The following is a 22,825-nucleotide window of genomic DNA, read 5'->3' as shown; positions in this document are numbered from 1 at the left end:
TCAGGGCCTGTTGGAGGTCGTTTTTACTGGCCTCATGTTTCATTTTGGTCTCATGCAGCTCAGAGTCTTTCAACTCCAACAAGTTCTTCAGATCCTAAATAGAGAGAGAGAGAGCATACATAGAGTACAAATATACTAAACATTTAGTTCAAATGGATTTCCCTATATAGTATACAATTTATAATTTTTAATGTATTCTCATAGCCTAATTAAAACATTAAAGTTTTTAGTGTCTTAAAGTAACAGTTTAATAAGCATACATGTATGCAGGAACATGCACCTGCACACACATACACACTCACACGTATGTCATCCTCTTTCAGGGTGGTGAGTGTGGAGTTGTGGGCGTGGCCAGGCTGGTGTCCACTGCTCTGATTGGTGCTCCTGTTCCTCAGCTGATTGATTATGGTGTTCTGAGCCTTGAGCTCCCCCTGCAGCTGTTCTATGTACCTGACAGCCATCACACACACACTCGATTAGGCTACATTTTATTTCACATGTTCATTTAGAGCTATGAGATGGACTCTCTGCACACAGATTCATCTTGGAATTACATTCCAATTACATGGAACTACATGGAGAAACTCCACTGAAATCACTGTGACATTAGAATGGTGTGTGCCAGCTCAGGACTAGGTACTATAATATAATTGTCTTTTGCTAAGAATAAAAAACAAAGCATTTCTCAGGATAATTTCTTCTATAATTAAAGTACAGCAATTTACTAGCTAAGGATTATTATTGTTTAATGAAGGCCCTAAGGTTTAACTTAAGTGGTCAGAAATTAGCATTTAAAATGGAAATATGTCAAATAATTTTGTTGTTTTGATGTGGTTGTCCTGGAGAAACAGCCCGAGTTTCTAACTGGGAAATCTTCCATGAACAATGTTTCTTATCAGAATTAAATATAGGCCTGTACCGACCTGTGCAGCTCTTCAATGGTTTCCTCTGATTGGCTCTGATCCTCAGAGGGCGGGTCTTGTAATGTGTAGGCTTGTAGCTGGTTCTCTAGCTGTAGGCGGAGCGTCTTCTCTTGATGGAAAAGCGCTTCCATCTTCTCCAGTTCCTCTCTGCACCTGCTCAGCTCCTGACAGGTGGATGAAGAGCATTACGTGAAATGAAGAAATAATTCAATTCAAGACACGTGTCTGGTCCTGCTACTGCAGTAGCAGTTAAAACTATTCTAAAAAGGAAGAGAATAAAGAGGCTTGGGCAGAATAATTTATGCATTTGAGAAGGTCAATTTATTGCCTTTTCAAGTTGTATTTAGATTTTTTAGCGCCCTCCCTTTATCTAGGTGCGGAGTGTGATTAACAAGTGTCCCCAGTCTCGTCCTCTCAATTAACCGGCTCTGATTACAAAAACTAGACTCGGGTCTCCTCACGTCTAAGTTTTGCTGCGTCGCCACTGGGAAACGCTCCTCTGCCGCGTTGTAAATCTGTTCTGTACAACTGCTGCACTTCTGCGAGCCGCCCTCATGCTTGAGGAAGCATATACGCATGCGCAGGTTAAAGTTGTCCTTCTGCAGCTCGGATATCGTCTGGATTAAAAAAAAGAGCAAACAGATCGGATTGATGTTCAGACAGACAAATATTATATTTTCAGCTTGGCAGTAAAATTGCATACCTGCGTCATTTCTTTTAGTGTCCACGTTTTGTTCCTGGTCAACAATTTCCCATGTTGAGAAAAACTCATCATGTTTCTCTATTGATTTAATTTGGCCTTTCACGATCGTTCCTGAATCCAGGGGATACACGGATAATATAAAATATTTTAGATATTTCTATAATTAACGGCGCACTTAATTTAATGATATAATAAATCATGCAAGTAATATTGATACTATTGCTGAAAACTATTAGAATATCCAATAATTCTGGTCGGACTATACCTTGAAAATCACCTTGTCCTCCTTCAGAAAATCATGTAGGTATTTAGTGTGTTGGAACGCTTTTAAATAACTTACACTTTCCTTAGGTTGTGATGTCATAATTACATTAATGCGTCTTAGTGGAACAGTTCACTGACGCAGTAACGCCAGCAGTGGCAATTTGACTTTAAGTGTCTGACTTTTATCAAGCAGTAAAACCATTGTCATGCCTCTGATAAACCTGATCAGGAAGGAGACGTAACGGAAACCACAAGGTGGTCAATTTCAGAACTACAGATATTAGTGGTAAATAATGTGGCTAATGAGTGAATTTGTGCTCTACCAAAGTTGGTTACTAACACTAAATGGTAGCAGATTGGTAATTTTCCTTTATATAGCAGAGCATATTACTGTAAGTTCAAATAATATTATTTCTTTATCTATTTGAGCAAATTCCCGAGTCATACATATTATACAGTATAAGAACAATATGTGTTAAATACATTCATATTTGTTTTGTGAAATGGCACATAATATTATGTATATGAAAGTGCCGCAATTATTTTAAAGTTCTAACTGTTTTATAATAACATTTGTATCATGATCATGAATGACTTTCCTTTTCATTCACAGTTAATAATAATGAAATTAAAGAATTGTGTTCTTGTGCGCAAGAACACAAAAACATTCGCGAGAGTACAGTATGTGTTTGTGTGTGCAGAAGAGCAAGTTTGTGTAAGAGCAGGATATATCTAAACACGTGCAAGCAGTTTTGTAGCAGAGCAAAGTAAATGTAAGCGAGAGCAGAGCAAATATGAGTGAGCACATGTACATTTTGCATGCGAGCAAAGGAGATCCGTGAATGCTGCGAGTTACACGTCAATACTGTGTGAAATGTTTTTTTAACAAAACAGATGTTTGATTTTGCACTTTTGCCAACACCAGATTAATGCAGATTATGTCCCTTGTGGTGTTTTGACCTTTTATTCAGAATTTTTGTCTGAAGTCCCTTAAAACATTCACTTATGTCTACAGCTCCATCATAACCTTGACCTTAGATGTTACCTACTAGTAAACAGATCTGCCTGATTAACGTCTTTTAGCTCGTCTTCTTCTCAGATACATGTCTGGGCCCAACTAAACGTTCACATACTGTCTTAAACCACTACATCACTGGGCATGTGAACTGGACATGGCGATCAGCAGAGGAGAGACCCAAGATACCATTTGAAAATGGTTTATTCAAACACTCAAAATGGTTTGAACTGTCATATCAGGGGAGTGTATGCTAGAAACGAAACTTAATGACAATAAATAGTCATTTTATATAGAGTTTGTGAGCACAGAATAGGTATTACACACAAACTAATAACCTGTCTCTCTCTCTCTCTCTCTCTCTCTCTCTCTCTCTCTGTGTGTGTGTGTGTGTGTGTGTGTGTGTGTGTGTGTGTGTGTGTGTGTGTGTGTGTGAGTGTGTGTGTGAAAACCTAAGTAAACGTCTGCTCAGAACAGCTGTGCTGTATAAGCTCCATGACAAACAAAATTCTCCCACAGTCAAAATCTACTGGTAATTTACTGTCACTGTTCTACGCTAGTCTGTGTTATTTAAATACAGTTCTATACTGTAGCTCTGATTTCTCTCTCCCGCAGAAGGTTGGATAAAGTGTTGTGACTGGTCACAGCAGTCCGGCCCCTAAAAAACAATTATCCTTGACAAAACCGGTTCAGTCCGGTTTAACGCGAAAGTGAAATTTTTGTGCTCCATTTTAAGAAGCGCAATGCAAATATCTTTAGAAAAGAAAGCCGGTGAGTATCTGAATCTGAGCTGTCAATCATGAATTATATGAACTTGTACTACTCAAAGAACAAGTTCTTAAATTTAATATTAACAGAATTGAATATTAACAAGGTTAATGTCTGAAAACGTAAAGCTTTTAGCCGCTATTCTGTTGCAGTAGGTGTCTTCGTTTACGCGAAATAGAGCAATAGAACTGAGGTCGTCTGATTCAGAATAACCAAACTAAAGTCGTTCTAGGCTCATCTGAGAAATTGGTCCGAATCAATATGTTTACATGAACTGTATAAAAAGTACTAATAAACGCACTATATACTTAATATATTTATATTTTGTCCTCTACGCAGAAACAAACTGCGCAAATAGAACAGGCGTCGTACTGCAGGAAGTGTCACAAATGTCTCGGAATGTGAGCCAGTAGATCTAACAGTAAGTGTTTAGGTGTCCAACTAGATGTAGACTATTTGTTTTATCAGGCTAAGACCGTGCTGTTTACACGATCATGTCGTAAATAGACTGACAGTGTGAGGTTAGTATTGTACCAATAGTGTGCATGTCAGTGTAACTAAAGAAGTAATATTTATAATATTTATTAGTAATATTATTAAGTGATATTTCGACACTGTTTCTTTGTATGACAGTGATTGAGTTAGTCTGTGACCCACTATGCACTTACAGAACACATTTTTCCTGCCTCTGTCTTCTTTTCCACTTTGGGCTGATACTGTTCACTACACCCACGTTTTTGAGTTTGTTTTAGTGCTGTAACATTACGGTTTAAACTTTATGCATTATTTGCTCATTTTAATAAACCATATTTTGTACTTATAAAGTTAGTAAAGGTGCCTGTCTACACCAAAGCTCTTAAAAACATGAATGACTGTTTCTCTTTTGAGAACATTAAGCGAGAAAATACTGTAATGTTTCGCTTATAGGCGCATTCCGAGCTAAAGCGTGAATGTCTTGGTCGTGCTTCGTTAAAGCGCGTGAATGTCTTGGTCGTGCTTCGTTAAAGCGCGTGAATGTCTTGGTCGTGCTTCGTTAAAGCGCGTGAATGTCTTGGTCGTGATTGATTAAAGCGCGTGAATGTCTTGATCGTGATTGATTAAAGCGCCTGAATGTTTTGGTCGTGATTGATTAAAGCGCGTGAATGTCTTGGTCGTGACTCGTTAAACGGAGATCTTGGCTGCAATTCGGACTGTGAACTAGTAGATCTGACAGAACGTGTTTACACGTCCAACTCGGCTACGTGTTTTGAACTGGCTAAGACAGTGATTTTATACGATCGTGTGTTAGTTCAACTAACAGTGTCAGACTAGTATTGTACCAACGTTCAGTTGAATAATAACTGTGAGGCAGAGTCAGTACAAGTATTGAACCATTTTACATGTTTGGTTTACTCCTTTGTCGGTAAGTTATTGAATGGATGAAAGATTGTTGTGTAATATTTTTTGGCATTGTCTTTTGTTTCAGCATAAAGCTGAACGTCACAAGAAAGCCCACCAAAAACAGAACAGAGTATGTACAGTTACACTGTGTACTTCCTTATTCAAGTATTTAGGGTACGTAGGAAGAGTCTGAATGAGTACTGCACAAACTAACTAGTGGTCTCTGTTGACGTCGGTGAAGCTATCCGCGCGTTAGCGCTTCATGGTCAAGTCGCCGAGATTCAAATTGAATGCGCCTATATGCACGATATTGCGGCATTTGGTTGCTCACTTCAAACTAACGCTCTCTAAGCATAGAGAAATGCAGACTAACTGTTTTTTGAAGAGCTTTGGATTAGACATGTACTTTTACTACAAAAATACAAAATGAAGTGTATTTGATTAAAAGCAAAACATTCACAAAGTTTGAACCATGAGCTCAGAATACTGATGTTATATATATAAAATGTGTATAGTGTATGAAGATGTGCTGCTGCATGAAAGTACACATTGCTGGTATGTATACTTTGAATGGATATTGCATCAACACTATTAAAAATATGTTAAAGTAGCTTAATAAGCACTGCTCAAAATGATTTTCCTATAGAGTGCTTCTCAGAGGTTTATCATACAGCTTGACTGCCAGCTAAAACAGCACTTAGCACTAGTGCAATATTGTACATATCTCCAGTGCTGAAAAATCAGACTGAAAAAAAAAAAAAAGATTGAAGGCACTTGCTTATCAGATCAAATTTGAAAAAACTCTACTGTGCCAGTTTTTTTTAAAAATATATTTATATTGAAGTCCTACTTTTAATGGGGTTTAAATGCTCACTCATACAGAGAACATATGTTTACTATATCTATGAATTTTCCCATAATGCCAAATCAGTTCCACTACCACCAAAGAGTGACAGCCTTTGACTTTCACAGCTGCAAGATTTGGCAATTTCTAGTGTACTATTTTTTTTTTCCCTTTTTCAAAAACCAGTATTAAAATATTAATGTGGTTAATGGGGCTTAGAGACAGTTATCTATAACTTACTTCTTTTCTAATTGTATTACTTATTTTAAGTAATGTGGTCATTTACATAATGTTCTATAGGTCTATGCAGTCTTTAAAATCAGCTTTGGGTAATTATGTTTGGTGTCATTTGTGACTTTGTAAAACATAACTCATTACATATCTGATAAAGTTTTTCTTTCCCTGATTATCAACCAGCAGAAGAGAACTGGTGTTTGCTGAATCAGAAGAGACCAAGAGTCAGATGTGTAACTTTGTGCTTTAAGTCAAAGTAAATGTAATGTGTGTTGTATTTGTCCAGTAGAAAGAAGAACACAAGTATATGTATGTTGGAGAGGAAACAGTTTTGAAGAAAGATAACAAACGTACACCCATTTTTACACACACTCAAGATAACTGAAACAGAAATATCACAGAAAAACATCTCTGCATACATTTAAAATTGCATTTATTTAAAGATTTTTTTTTTTTCTCAGGAAGTAATAAGTGTCAGGAATGCTGGATGTAAGACAATCTCAGGTTGGAGAGCAAATGTGCAAACATGGCCCTGAATGTTTCTGTTGCTTACAAAGGCTGTAGGCAACTGACCGTGGTCATCTACAGAGCAGGTGAAGTCCATTCATTTCACATGCACTGGTGCAGGTGCTGAGACACAACAGACAAATAAAACAAATCTGACTCAATACTCTAGTATTCGATGGTGAAATAAATGTCAAAAGAAGTAATTTTTTTTAAACCATTGATGCGAGGTCCCCTATGCTCACCTGTCTGTTGTCCCAACTGGTCAAGCCCACAGATCCTTCTCCCTGTTAACAACAGAGAGAAATAAATCTTCACGACAGATGTTTCTTTGGCTCCAGGGGAAGCAGAGGCAGCCTGGCCATCCTGGCACATGTCCTGCCTCTTGTTTTTATCCTCAGTCTTGCATGGCCGGGGCACACGGTTGCGACGTGGCACCAGGGAGGGGGCAGGCGGAGCTGGGCGCGCAGCTCTGCTCTCTACCTTATGTAAGGTCGCCCTCCTGATGAGCAGCGGTTTGTGGCAGCTCAGGTCATACTGGTGCTGGGAAGCTTCGACCTTGGAGGCACACTGACGGGCTGACGTTAGCCTCTCCAGGTCCTGGTAGAGGACCTCACCCACTTCTGGCCTGGTGTAAAATGTGGAGTTCACCTCACTGTGCTTGTCCTGCACCTTTCCTGGGACTTCCCTGACATGTTTGTGGGGGACATGCAGGGTCACAGCAGGCTTTGGGCTTTTCTGTTTGAGAGCAGCCAGCTTTGGGTGGAGGGCGGGTAGCCTTGAGATGGATGGAGCTGGTGGAGTGTGATCAGCCTTCACACTCACAGCACTGCTCTTGGTGTGTGGCTCTACAACCAGAGAAGGGAACCGAGATTTGCTGCATCGCTGACCTTCATCCAGGAGTCTGCCTATTGACTTTCCACCATTATTTCCATCGGTGGCCTTCAGCAGTGCCACTAATGTTGTGCCCGTGCCAGATTTTCTCAGGTTTTGAGAGACTTGAGGTTTATATGGCTTCCTCTGGGGGACTCCAGAAATTTCTGGGAAATAGTGGCTGCTTCCTCCTCTTTGCGAATTAACAAAATGAAAAGGAGAAATATTTGGGTTGGCCATTGCCTCTGTAGGGCTTTTTTGTGGAGCTGGGATGGTCTTCACATCAGGGAAGAAGTTCTTCTTTGTACTTCCTGTTCCCCTCATGATGATCTCACTGGGGAAAACCAGAAAATATATTAAATCTTTTAATACTTTACAGATAAATATTAAATTATACCTCTATAAACTGTGTGTTTCGTTCGATGTCGGTCATCGTACATGTGTACACGTTCGTGTTAGTGTTATTGTTCATTGTTTACTGGTTGTACTCGTTGTGTGTGTTTCTGCCTGTCCCTATATTCAATGGTTTGTTACATATGAGTGCAGTTACCGTTGATTACTAATCTTGCGTGTCTAATAAATGTTTGTCTGGGACGAGAGAGGTCTGTGAGTTCTGCTCCTTGCCCTGCAGGACTCGGGCCATGACACTTTTCTTAATCTATTCAATATTCTCTTAAAATGATCAGCACACAAGTAACAATTTTAATTTGTTCACGGACATATGCGTAAATTATGATGGGGATGCTACATGTCACTACGGTTGAAAATGAGATTGTAACATTCCTAAATGGCTATTTTTATCCACACCACTTTTTGAAAGTAAAAATGTTAATGTTTCATCTACAAGCAATCTTTCCTTCATTTATTAGTTAATTTAAGTAACACGCATGTTTTAGTCACCGTGTTTCTAATGACAGAATCTGAAAACTTTCATGATTATAATCTTAAAACGCCTATAATTTCACACAATGTCAAAACGCAGCACAACTGATATTTCGTGAAACGAAAATTAATTTTAATCAAAATACAAAAGTTGTATTACAAATATATCTTAAACTACATTGCTGATACTTTTTGATGCCGACAAGTATACAAACGCCATAAATGTGGATGTTCTTCCTTTTAGACCAAGCGCTGATTTAAGTGAACGCACGTGCCATCGATGATAAAAGGGTTGCGAATTTAAGGGAAATCAGAAACGAATCCAAAACCCAGCACTTTTCAAGAGAAATAATACGCTTTGTATATAAACACACGACGTCTCAATCTAAATAACACATGGAAATTATTTCCTTTGTGCATTCTTTTCATATAGACGTTTCCCAGTTTGCCTTAAAGAGGATAGTTAGGCCTACCTTTGATATCGGAGAAATCTATAACTGACAATAATCCAATTTATCCACAGGAAAATGTGAAATAACAATTGTTGAATATCCTTGTAGTTCGTAGTTTGATTTGTCCAGTGTGCACACTCTATCAAAATGGTAACCATGACGCCAGTTAAGCCTTTTTCTGTGACGACACAAACACCAGGTGTGACGACATAAACACGGCTGTCTCGTTTTAGCATTACTAAAATGTACTTCTGGACTGTGTATTACTGGACCTTTTGATTGATAGTTAGTGTAAGTTAAAATATCTTATTTCCTCTCAAGCGCAGACGTTGCTTCGGCAAAAAGCTCCGGTGTTCTGTCCATTAATATATTAGGCCTATCCAGCTATGCAACTGTTCATCTTATTTGTTTTTGATGCATTTTTTCAATGTATAAACCATTCACATATACACGGTAAATGTGTATAAAATTTCTTGTATTTCTAATATTAATTGAATGTTTTGCCCCCTCAGTCCCTTAATAATATCAGATCATTCGAGCTCTGTTCACTTTTTTATGTGGCGCATTATAAGAACCCACATGTAAATCTCCCCATGCTGACAAACCTGCAAGTAACATATTTTCTTCCTCATCTCCCTGATGCTTTTTGTTTAATCTTGCTAGCTATTATTATTATTATTATTATTATTATTATTATTATTATTATTAACATTTATATAGCACCTTTCTCAGACTCAAGGACACTTTACAGGCAGGTATCAGCTGTTATAGTCACTCACATGCCGATGATTAGTTAACATGCTACCGTAAACTTCAACCTAGATTTTGGTGTTTTTCTCCTCCTGTAATGGTACACTGGAAATGATTAGATTTCTTTGGCTAAAGCAATGTCTTCATTAAGTCCCATTTCATGTGAACTTATTTCTGTCTTTTTTTTAATTAAATCTGGCAGACAACCTTAATAATCATGGCTTTTACACTTTGACCAGGTGGCTAAATTCACTAGGTTAGCTAGCTACCCTGAATCATCAAGAATTGATTCAGCAAACAATCAGGATAGATTTTCATTTCGTTTTGATTCAAACATGTCAGGACAAAATAGCTAAGTAAAGGAAATAGCTAGGTTAGGTAGTTAACCACTCAAAGTAGCTTACTTTAGGTAGATATTGGTCAAAATGCACTCTTAACTAGTTTCACTAGCTAGCAGCTGTGATTATGCTGTGATAAACAAATATTGACAATCATAGATTTTAGATTCCTCAAAACAACTATTCTATATTTTGATGACATCTTTGCATGTTCTGGGTCTTTATTTTTACATGTGCAGAGCACTAGAGCAGTGAGGAACAAAGTGCATCAAAAATTCTGGTTGTGCACAAGTAACCGGCTAAGGTTTTAGGATTTGACTTTTAAGACAAACAGAAATTTTGATGCAGACAAGAGAGGCATGTCTTGTTTTTGAGAGGCAAATTCTTGCTCTTTTAGAAAGATTCTTGTATATTATTGGTATTACAGCTTTTTTGATGTACAGCAATAACAAAGACCTATTAATGAATAACCAGCTAGAATTTGCTTTAAAATGTAATTTGCTTTGAATAAGAGCACCTGCCAAATGCTGTAAAGCTTAAGATCTGTTCTTGGAATGTATCCTGGACACTGATGTAAACTATCAAAAAATGTATCGGGATATTCTGCTTTGTTCAGTATTGAAGTGTCTGCAAATTGTTTTTAACTTATTAGTTGCCAAAAAAAATAAATAAACAAAAATAAAAAATGGAAAGACACACTGCAGCATGTAGGAGCATCTTTAATGGGTATGTTAGTATTTATTCCAGCTCTGAACCCACATATTTAACCAAGCATGGAAAACTGCATAAAGGAAAGCAAGGCAGAACAGACTGAAAACTGTCAAAATATGCCAATGTTCAGGCAAGCTTTCGAAAGAGAAAATGTCACATACAGTGTTACGGTGAGCCAGTGCATAATGCAAGAAAGAGTGAGATAACTGGGATTAACAAATGTCTACAAAAATGAATGTAAAACTTCACATTTGAAGCTTTGAAAAGCTAATATGATTAAAGACAGCTCCATATAGCATGATTTTAACAAAATGAAATATAAAGGATAGAAAAACAACAGGAACACACGTGTGAAGTGCCGACACCTTGCGTGTTACGTGAAATGGAACTAACAAGTAAAACCAAAACGATCGTGACAAATAGGATAAAGAAACACTTAGTTTTAATAAACAAACAAATACTCAACAAAATCAAAGACAGACAGCAATACCGGGTAAGCATTTACGGGAAAGGCAGCGTAGACGGCAAACACAGAGGGAGAGCACAAATGAGATGTAAACAAACAAAACAGGAGCAAGGAGCTAGGTGTAACACAGGTTCTTATCACAAACACAATGAAAGACAAACACACTCTAACCAAAACAAAGCGAAACAAAGACCGACGAGAACTAACCAACAACCAAGAGAGACATATTATCAAACATATATCAACGAAGGCACAAGGAGAAACGAAAGCTAACCATAAGGGACGAGAAACAATAACTGTCAAACAAGATACGTAGGAACGTTTTTTTTTTTATAAGACTATAATCAGGGATAAATTAGAAACAGTTGGAGACAAAGGGGAGGAGACAGGGAACCATAGAGAATGACAAAACCCCGGAAGTTACTAGGTTGCCTGGGAAACGGGGAATGCTCCGGTCTGTAGACGTGACAGGCACACAGCATCATGGGAGTCACCTTGCTCCCCTCCACTCTCCTGACTGGATGCCACGTCAAAGATTATAGCAGATGTCACATATATAAATATACACTGTCATGGCATGGCCCCCTCCTCCTAGGCTCCTCGCTGTGTTTGACGTCACGTGTGTGTGTCTTCATTGCCACACCCCACCCATGTGTCATACCTGTCTCTGGTTATCTCCCTTGTTAATGTGTATATTTAAGGGCCTGGTTAGTTGTTGGTCTTTGTCGGTGTTTGACCCTATATGCACTGTGTCAACGTGCAAAAACTGCTTATTGCTTGTTGTGTTTTTGTCTCATCACTGAGTAGTACTTTGTGTTTTGGTTTCATTGTTGTCATGTTCATTAAACATCTGTGTTTATACAATCACTCGCCTTTGCATCCTGCCTCTGGAAAAAAAAGGCAAAGAAGTGACGTAACTGTCCCAGTCCAGCCCATGTGGAGGAACTCTTCATAGTAGTGGGCATGCTCCATGCCAGTGCAGAGGGTGAGAGCTCCACTGGGATATTTAGGTAGGGTCTGGAGATTCACGGTCAGACTCTGTGGAATCCTGCCTGCCCTTCCTGGAATTTAGGATGGCGAATCTGCAGGGTTTTACGTAACCGGAATATCGGAATATCGGGACATTTATGGGGATTATGGCATGGATGAGGTCTATGACAACAGTAGTCTTCGGGCCGACGTGGATTCTGACCGCTTTATGTATCCTTCAATGAAGTTGAAGGAGTCCCTCCACGAGGGTCCCACTTTTGGGGTTGGAAATGGAATCAGGAAACTCCAATGACGATGAGCCCCAGGAGTCTAAGCCTTCACCCCTGTGAATCTGTGAGAGTCCACATGTTCGCATCAGCTGAAAACAGGAAAGGTGGAAGCATCACCAGGACTCTATCCCGAGGCAGGTGCATCATCTGGCATGCACTCTGGCTCACCTGCCCAAAAAGCGGTGGCTGCAAGTACCTCCTCCTGGACTCCCCAGTCCTGCTGCTTGTTTGGTCCCCTTTCACATGTATCTGTTCCAGTCACTGTCCTTATCCCCTTCAATGGTACCAGGTTGTTCCCTTGGTGTCCCTTTGACTGTTCCTCTTCCTGTTACTGTGCCTATTTCTGGGTCATTGTCATGGTCCCTGTTTTCCTCTCCTTGTCCTCTCCATGCTGGCCCATGGTGGTTCAGTCAGTCCTCTGACCTCACCATTTGGTGTTGGTTTGGGGACCGTGGCCCGATAGGCTGGTGCGCCGGGAAACACGCGATCGGGGGGGCGGGGGGATGGTGTTCTGTCATGGCACGGCCCCTCCTCCTAAACGCCTCCCTATGTTTGTTTGTTTGATGTCGTGGGTGTGTGTGTGTGTGTGTGTGTGTGTGTGTGTGTGTGTCTTTGTTGCCACACCGCTCCCATGTGTTATACCTGTGTCTTGTTGTCTCCCTTGTTAACGTGTACATTTAAGGTCCTGTGTAGTTATTGATCTTTGCTGGTCTTTGACCCTATGTACAATATGTCTTTAGCTGCCGCTGCATGCACAAACCCATTATCGCTCATTGTGTTTTAGTCTTATCACTCAGAGTAATTCTTATTTTTTTGGTTTCATTTTTCTTGTGATCATTAAAACATCTATATTTATACAACGGCTGCCTCCCCATGTTAGACACTTGCAACAAAATGCTTTTATAATTGGACACAAAAAATTACAAAAAGGAAAATACAAGAATCTAAAGTTATATGAATGTATGGTATAACAAAGGATATTGGGAGTTAGGAGTGAAAGAAATGTGTAAACAGAATAGAAGATAAAGTATGTGAGGTATGGTTATAGTATAAAGTATGCAGTCTGTTCACTGCTATTGATATGGTGTCATATGGTCTGCAGCACTGAGCTGCAGGTATTCAGAGCTCTTAAACAGGAGTAATAAACATCAATAATTTTTTTCAGTGTAGAATGTCCAGTGTCCAGAATGGTTTTTAACTGTGTATGTACGTGTGTAAAAGTGTTGTACTGGATGAGGGCCTCAATTTTTTGCAAGAAGAAGCTCTACCTCTTTATCTTTGAATCACTTTCCTGGCAGTAGAGGGACAAATTTGTTGTTGGGAGCTAGCTTTGGTCGAGCTCCTCTTGCGGTAAATAAACAGCAGGTCAGGAAACCCAGATTATGCACTTAACTGAACACACCATCTTGAGGGCCCACCTAAACTGCTTGGTGCGGTTCAAAAAGCAGGCTGTGATTTTTACCGTTAAATTCTGGGTTTGTTAAATTAAAACTCACATCTTGTGAGATGTGTCTCCACCTTCTGAGAAATGTGTAGGATTGGGGCCTGCAGCTTTTTCTTGCTGAGCTTTGTTTTCTTATGGCTACCTTGTTTTGGGATTCACCTGATTTTTTTTATTCTAGTATGTCAACTTCACTTTGTAATACATTTATGATCCACTATAAGAATCACCATTTGTGTGAACCAATTCAGTCTGATTCATATGGTATTAACATTTAACATAATGTTCTTTAGTGCTGTTAAAAATTAACTAATAAATAAATGCCTTCAGAAGATTCTGTCTTTTGCTCCTATAAAATACTAATTCATTTTCAGCAATTCATTGTTCTCTTCACTAACAATGGGGCTTCTAAAGTTAATGGTTCCTATTACATTTGTTAGTTAAAAAATAAACTAATAAATAAATGCATTCAGAATAAAAATGTATATCAGCTTTATTCCCCTTGTATAAGACTTTTGCTCCTATAAAATAATGATTCATTTTCAGCAATATATTACAAATAATATAATACAAACATAATAATGTAATACAAAAAAGTATACAGTCACAAATATTTTAGCAATTAATAATTGTTCACCCCTGTTGTTCATTCATTGGTTAAACAACTTCTATTACAGAGATCAGAATTTTTTTTGTGTCTCACAAATTCTTTACAAGTATGGGCAAGTATATTTTGCATACTTGTATGTACCTGTAGTGTATCTGAGGTTTAAAAAAATATACTACATGCACAGGGCTTCTCTCTTATGTGTACAACTGTCCCTACCCACTTATGCTAATGTGAAAAACTTGAAAAGCTTGTCTTCACACTCAAATGTCAGTTCAGATAGAAATGGACCTGGCACGGATTACAAATCATCTTTTAAAAAATCCACTTATCTTCATTATTATCAGCCTTGTTGCTTCTGAAAAATGTATTGAGTGATTTTGTATGCCCTTGTAAAAATGCCCATCATCAGAAGACTTATTTTCTGTTTGTACCTGATACCACCTGCAGTTATTGCTGGTACTCTTACATTATACCTTGAGTCTGGTACTGGCAAGAAATATTGTTCAATTTTGCAGGGTATTTTTTTTTTTCATGTATTTACTATACATCTACTATACTATACATTTAGTATACATCTCTTGAAAGCAACCCAGATAATCCTTGGGAATGGTGTAATATAAAACAACAACTGTCTGATTACCAGGACCAGGCAATGGATTCATATTGCAGGTCTAAGGTCAGCTACTTGTAGTTAAATGTTTCTGATTATTGGTGCACAGTTATTATGTACCATAACTATGTTACTTGAATTAATACAATGTTATCCCTTAAAATTAAAGAGGTTAAAATGAATTGTTGTAAGATCCACAGGGGCATGTGTTCTGCATCATATGTATTACTATGTGTACTTTTTATAAACAATTGTAATAAGGCATGTTGCATCCTGAGTGTTATGATCAGTCCCTCCCAGCTTCCATGTTCCGTGTTTTCCCTGTCTTGTATATTTCAGTTCCATTGCATAGTTTCGTTTGTCCGCCCCTCGTTTGATTTTCCACACCTGCCCCTTTTTCTTACCTGGTTAAGTTCATGTATTTAAACCCTGTCTGATGCTCTGTTTTTGGCTGTTCATTGCATGTTTATTTGAATGGGTGTGTTTATTAGAATCTGTGTTTCAAAGCCTTCGTTTGTGTTAACGTATTTTGTAATGATGGGTGGATGAAGCCCCATTGAAGCTTTAAGAGCTTCTTCCTGATTGTGTCGAAAAAGATTCGATGCATTGGAGCATTGAAATCCGACAACAGAGAAGAGTGACATCTGTTGGCTAGACAAAAAAAGAAAAAAAAGCTTGCACATCAACACTGCGAAGCGTGTGCTGTGTGGTCTTACAGTTCTTGTGTTTGTTCAGATCCGCTGAAAATCATATTTAATTATTAAAATGTTGCAATAAATGTTTGAATGTCGTCATTATTGATTGCAGAATGTATAAGGCCTACGGAAAAGAAATATCAGTCATATATTAGTAATCTAATATATTAGCATTTCAGGTGCCCACACATTCAAGAAGATCCCCAAAATCCATTTGAGAGAACTTTGGTGAACAAACTATACATTGTTAAGTTGTTTGCTGCGACGGCTGGCTAGCTAGCTAGTCAATTAGTGTATTTTGAGGCAGTTTTTCATAGATGGTTCCAATGAACCGGTTAAGCTAGAGAAACCCAGTGTTTGAACAGGAGTTAGTTAACTGCTGGCTAACGTTAACTTAGTTCGCTAGCTAACAGCTTGTTGTATAGATGACTTGGTGGTTATTCTGGCGAATTGAGCTAGCTAGCGCTCGCTAACTGCTAGCTAGCTAACTTGTTTAGCTGGTAGTTTGCTAACGTTAGCTAGCTAGCTCTGTGTTTTATTGGCGGTTCTGACAAGCAGCTAATGCTATACTATAATACTAGACTATAATTGGCAATACTATAAAGCTTACTGAACTGAACTGAATTAACGCAGCCTTCCAGCCCTGCTCAGAAAGTCCTAATTACTAGTTTGGAGGTCGTAATTACGACGTGGTTATGCGTTTAAGAGGTTATTGGTCGTAAAAAAGGATGCCATGAGAGAACTACTTTTGTTAATGTTAATATCGTCATTGTGTGTGTGTGTGTGTGTGTGTGTGTCTCTACATTGCCATGCCCCCACCCTTGATAGTCAGATGCATATTACACCTGTCCCTCATTAGAGATGTTAACATGTGTATTAAATTCCTTGTGTTAGACATTCCTTGTGGGTTTTTAACCGAGTGTGTGCTGCCATACTCAGCTGTCTTATTGTGTTTAGATTATGTTTTCTCTTTTTTTAACCCTGTGGTGTGCATTGTATTTTACCTTTGTTTTTTACTTCGTGTCAAAATAAAATGTTTTTGTTTGAATGACGGCTCACCTCTGCAGCCTGCCTCGCCTCCTAATGTCACATTTGAAACTTTCTTGATATTGATTAATCATTCAATTTTGTGTAACGTACACTCCCCTACCCACACTTGGTATGGCCTGCTACATGCTGGTGGAGTCATCTTAGTTGACTATGTTCACTGTGACTGCCTCCTTGTTTCTAACCATCCCCCGTTTTTGTCATAGTACTTCATCACACCTGCATATCTTAGTATCTTAGCTGTTCCCAGGATTTCATTCTTCTGGACAGAGAGCTCCGTTGTTGTTCCTGGTACTTGCTGGAGCCAGTTTTGGGGGTTCACCAGTATTGCGGTTACAGCCCCTAGTGCTCCGATTACCACAGGAACCACAGCTGCCTTGCCCCCCCACATCTTTTCTATCACTTACTTTAGCCCTTGGTATTTCACCCCCACCAACCCCTGATGCCCCCTGCTGTAGCCCACCACACCTCCACCCAGGCCAACTACTTCTCCGTTGGCCTTGATGGACGTTCTCTTGTGGGATGGGTTTTGGACACGTGCACACCATCGGGACCAGACTAGGACTTTTAGAAAACTGGACTAATGAATTGCTTATTTACAAATTTTATTTATTTATTTATTTATTTATTTTTTTATTGTTACTATTGTGGTGACCATTGTTGACCAGAGGAGGATGGGCCCTCCCTTTGAGCCTTTTCTTCTTTACAAGGTTTCTTCCTCGTGCTCTAGGGAGTTTTTCCTCACCACTGTCACCCTTGTCTTGCTCACTGGGGGCTCGGACTTGAACATTTGTAAAGCTGCTTTGTGACATCTGTTGTAAAAAGTGCTATATAAATACTTTTTTTTTTTTTGATTGTCATTCAAATCAACAGTTTTAACAAACAGCTAATCATGGGTGTATCATAATATTACGGTTAACTCTATTCTCCATCTTTGCATTACCTGTGTCAAACCATGAACGCAATCTTCAGTCTACAAAAAGAATGACGAGCAGATCAAGTACTGGCAGCATCAGTTCAGTGTAACATTAGTCAACACATAAAACATAAGTAAGCTCTATGTGCTATTTGTGAATCAACCTAGATGTTAATGTCTCACTTCACTCAAAGCCAGTGAAGACCAATTCTAATGCTCCATAAAGTATTATGTATTGATATGGAATATCCTTCACATTTAAAAGCAATTTAAAAACTGTCACGGAATGTTCCCATCTCACTGTCACGTGGTACGGTCCGCCACGTACAGTGGGAGTTCATTGTTTGTCTCGTTTGTAACCACACCCATGTTTAGCACACACCTGCACCTGCTTTAGTCTTGTTAAGTCTGTCTGTATTTAAACTGTTGTAGGTGTGTGCTTAGTTGTCAGTTATTGCCCATGTTCATGTTTGTGCTTATTGTCTCTGTTTTGTTCGTGTTACGTGTTGCATGTGAGTGCCGTTTGTCTTCATTGTTTGTTTATTAAATGTCCTTTCCCTGCGGCACTACATTACACTTAAAGCCTGTAATGACCTGGTATGATTCTTCTAAACAGTGCCCTTCAGTACAGTAATATTGGATGAGTACATTCACAAGTCTAAGCTGAATAAGCTGTCTGCGTAGACGGCCAACACAGAGGGAGAGCACAAATGAGATGTAAACAAACAAAACAGGAGCAAGGAGCTAGGTGTAACACAGGTTCTTATCACAAACACAATGAAAGACAAACACACTCTAACCAAAACAAAGCGAAACAAAGACCGACGAGAACTAACCAACAACCAAGAGAGACATATTATCAAACACATATCAACGAAGGCACAAGGAGAAACAAAAGCTAACCATAAGCGAGGAGAAACAATAACTGTCAAACAAGATACATAGGAACGGTTTTATTTTTTATAAGACTATAATCAGGGATAAATTAGAAACAGTTGGGAGACAAAGGGGAGGAGACAGGGAACCATAGAGAATGACAAAACCCCGGAAGTTACTAGGTTGCCTGGGAAATGGGGAATGCTCTGGTCTGTAGACGTGACAGGCACACAGCATCATGGGAGTCACCTTGCTCCCCTCCACTCTCCTGACTGGATCCCACATCAAAGATTATAGCAGATGTCACATATATAAATATACACTGTCATGGCACGGCCCCCTCCTCCTAGACTCCTCGCTGTTTGTTTGACGTCACGTGTGTGTGTCTTCATTGCCACACCCCACCCATGTGTCATACCTGTCTCTGGTTATCTCCCTTGTTAATGTGTATATTTAAGGTCCTGGTTAGTTGTTGGTCTTTGTCGGTGTTTGACCCTATATGCACTGTGTCAACGTGCACAAATTGCTTATTGTTTGTTGTGTTTTTGTCTCATCACTGAGTAGTACTTTGTGTTTTGGTTTCATTTTTGTCATGTTCATTAAACATCTGTGTTTATACAATGACTCACCTTTGCATCCTGCCTCTGGAAAAAGGCAAAGAAGTGATGTAACCGTCCCAGTCCAGCCCATGTGAAGGAACTCTTCATGGTAGTGGGCATGCTCCATGCCAGTGCAGAGGGTGAGAGCGCCACTGGGATATTTAGGGAGGGCCTGGAGATCCATGGTCAGACTCTGTGGAATCGTGCTTGCCCTTCCTGGAATTCAGAATGGTAAATCTGCAGGGTTTTACGTAACCGGAATATCGGGACAGTTATGAGGATTATGGCATGGATGAGGACTATGACAACAGTAGTCTCCGGTCAGACGTGGATTCCGATCGCTTTATGTACCCTTCAATGAAGGTGAAGGAGTCCCTCCACGAGGATCCCACTTTTGGGGTTGGAAATGGAATCAGGAAACTCCACTGACGATGAGCCCCTGGAGTCTAAGCCTTCACCCAGAGCACTCTTCATCAGCAGTCTCATTCAGAAATACCTCACATTATTTTCAGACGTTCCCACTCGTACGACTGTCCTTCAGCATGACATTGATGTTGATTCTCATTCACCCATTAGACAACACCCATATCATACCAATCCCCAGAAATGTACATTGCTAAATCAAGAAACCAAGTATTTGTTAGAAAATCATCTTGCTATCCCTAGTGTTAGTGCCTGGTGTTCCCCATGCTTTCTGGTGCTAAAACCAGATGGCACATACCGCTTCTGCACTGACTACAGAAAAATAAATGCAGTTATTGTTTCTGGTTCCTTCCCAATGCCTAGAATGGAGGATTGTGTGGATAAGATGGGGTTCAGCTAGATTTGTAAGTAAGCTTGATTTACTTTAGGGTTATTAGCAAGCTCCATTAACCTCTCTTGCATCTGACATTTTGGCATTTGCTACCCCTGACTGTTTTCTACAATATACGGTAATGCCTTTCAGTCTTAAAATGCCCTTCTACCTTTCAGCGTTTGATGATTAAGATTTTGATGACATGCCTAACTCTGAAGTCTATTTGGATGATGTGGTTGTGTATACCAAAACTTGGGAACAACATGTACAGTTGCTTGATCTTGTTTTTAAGAAGCTATTGGAGCCTCCATTGTGCTTAATCTTGAAAAATGTGATTTTGGTAAGAGTGAGGTTGCCTACTTGGGGAAACTGTTGGGTTGTGGTTGTGTGCCTCCTCTTGATGCCAAAGTACAAGCAATCAAGTCTTTTCCTGCCCCAGAGACGAAAAGACAACTCAGACGCTTTTTGGGCATGGCAGGTTTTTATCATTGCTTTTGTAGGAACTTCTGTGATGTTCTTTTACCCCTCACAAATTTGCTTTGTGACAATGGCACATGCGCGGGGCCCACCATAGAACAGTGTTGTTCAATGTTTGAATCGCCGTAATGTTTTGACAGCCTTTGAAAGCATCTTATTCATCTTATATGATTTCTCTACTTTTGGTTTCTTCAGCTTGTTCTTCATTTTGAGGTTTTCATGATGGCAGAACTAAAGAAAAATAAATAAATAAATAATTTACAAATGTGCAAAAATCCAAAATAATCATATTATTCGTATGTGTCAATCAATAAAACATAATTTAGTCCAATATGAAGTTCTTCCAGTAAATAGACTTAGCTAACAGCTAAATGAATTTCACTTCTTACTGGTGTGGTACTTATGAAAGATGCAAAAAGTGGTAAATAACTCCTACATCATCTCTTTCTCCGTCATGGTTCTGTTCTTTAGAGACATCTGATGAAGATGTCAACAGTCTGCTGGCCTCTTCTAGAGTTGTCTGAGTGACACTGATGATGTCTAAGAGGCTTCTGAGCAGGTTCTGGTCCACTGGCTGAAACAGACATGAAGGATGAATATTCCCCACTCGCCCTCCGCTGGGCCTCTTTATCCTTCAATAATCCTCACAGTCAGTGACAAATTGTCCATTTGAAATAGGAAAATCAGCTCAGTGAAAATTATCCATGAAATGTGATGATTAACCAATTGAATCTGTGTGTAGCGTGCTTGGGCTCACGTGGACCTGCATGTGATGTCGGCCGTGGGTCTGCAGGCGTTGCTGGATCAGTTCGCTTGCGTGACTGATCAGACCCCTCCCCTCACACATCTGTTCCAGCAGCGTGTCATAGATCTCACGTGGAACCAGGACGTGGAGGCCATGAACATGGGCCCTGGAGGAGAGGCAGGGCTGGGCAGGATCTGAGCAGCAGACCGACGCTTTGATCGCTGGTCTGAAGCTGCTCTGGCACACACTGCCACTGTTCCTTCCAGAATGGTCCTTCTTTACTGAAGCTACGAGAGCAAGATGAACAAGAGTGCATTAATGTGACATGAATACACAACACAAAACAACAAAACAACGATGTGTAACGGTAAAGAGGTTATTAAAAGTATACCTTCCACACCTCCAGTCATTTCTGTAATGTGCATCTGTTTTCTGACAACCTTTCATTAAATGGTGCCACTTAAAACAGCTTGCAGGTGTAACTGTACAAATTCTATTAAGTCATTATCTTTCTACTGAAGTCATTTGTTACACCTTAATTAAATCATTACACTCACCACCATCTTCATCTACTCTCAAGTGGAAATGGAAAACATGATTTTTCAGGTTCCGCAAGTGAACATTTTTAGTAAATGAGGATAGCTTGGCTAATTCTGGATTGTGTCCCCGTGTTGTAGGACTGGTGTGTGCACCTCGCTCAGCGCCCTGCAGATGTCTGTACAGGTCCTGGGTCCTCCTGATGGTCTCCAGCAGTGTTGGTTTCAGTTGAAGAATCTCCAACATATGCTGCTCCAGTGCTGATAAAACCACATCAGGAGCTTCTTATATTTTTGTCAACCAATTATGCAAACAATTATGTACAGGGTATTAAAAGAAGACAAATCTTTAGCAGCAGGTTACAAGGTTGTTATAGATATATGTTACATCTATATTTGGTTTTTCACATTGAAAATAACTTAGCAAGAGTAGTTTGACAAAAATGAAAGGCCCCATCAGTCCCACAGTGCAGAGTGTACCTTGGATCTGGTATGTAGGATGTGTGAAGGCCTCTGTGTATCTCAGGCATTGTTTCAGGAGCTGACTTTCTCTCACACTCTCCTGTAGCTGCCCAGACATGAGCTAAGATCATCACAGAGAGACAGAGTGTTACAAACCCCAGGAATCACGCTCAGCCCTGCACTGCCACGCCTACCTCTTCCCACACACGCCTCCAATCTGGTTTACTGGAATACTAGCACACACCTGATCATTGTTTGTCTCATCACTGCTCCCTTACTTAAGCTCCCCTCCCTCACACTCACGTCATGAAGTATTGCCAACCTTATTTTGCATACCAAATGGTTCAGTTATGGTTTTGTCTTTCCGGTTTTCGACTTCTGCCTGAGCCCTGGACACCCCTGGACTCTGCCCCATGTTATGGACCTTGAATCAACAGGACTACGAATACCTGCCTGACCCCTCTGATCTGTTTGATTTCCCTAATAAAACCTCTTGCAATTGGATCCTCTTCCTTGTGTGTGTGTGTGTTTGCAATCATAAACATAGAGAAACCAGTAGTTAGAAATAATGACTCCAAACAAGGATCAGAGTCCTTATACATTCTTTGCTCGCTTCGAGGCTACATCTAGCAGCGCTAATGCTAGCAGC

At 39.6% G+C, this 22,825-nt stretch overlaps 2 long non-coding RNA genes across 4 annotated transcripts in view; one reads left to right on the top strand and one right to left on the bottom strand.

Annotated features, from left to right (window-relative positions):
* The window catches only part of LOC145652859 (uncharacterized), a 185,152-nt gene that overhangs the window by 118,601 nt on the left and 43,726 nt on the right, over nucleotides 1–22,825 (bottom strand). The window lies entirely within an intron of this gene.
* LOC145652847 (uncharacterized) lies at nucleotides 3,578–22,680 on the top strand. Of its 3 annotated transcripts, XR_014119110.1 has the most exons (5): nucleotides 3,578–3,676; nucleotides 4,013–6,724; nucleotides 20,905–21,082; nucleotides 21,176–21,545; nucleotides 21,856–22,680. It is a non-coding gene; the product is annotated as an uncharacterized LOC145652847 (long non-coding RNA). The 3 variants fall into 3 exon arrangements; XR_014119109.1 differs by having other exon boundaries at nucleotides 20,905–21,545; XR_014119111.1 differs by lacking the exons at nucleotides 20,905–21,082; nucleotides 21,176–21,545; nucleotides 21,856–22,680 and adding an exon at nucleotides 7,037–14,141.

This window comes from Electrophorus electricus, chromosome 21, assembly GCF_041902795.1.
Source record: "Electrophorus electricus isolate QZ-2024a chromosome 21, ASM4190279v1, whole genome shotgun sequence".
Classification (NCBI taxonomy): domain Eukaryota; kingdom Metazoa; phylum Chordata; class Actinopteri; order Gymnotiformes; family Gymnotidae; genus Electrophorus; species Electrophorus electricus.
The sequence above is the reverse complement of the archived record's forward strand: the minus strand, read 5'-3'. Positions and strand labels throughout refer to the sequence as shown.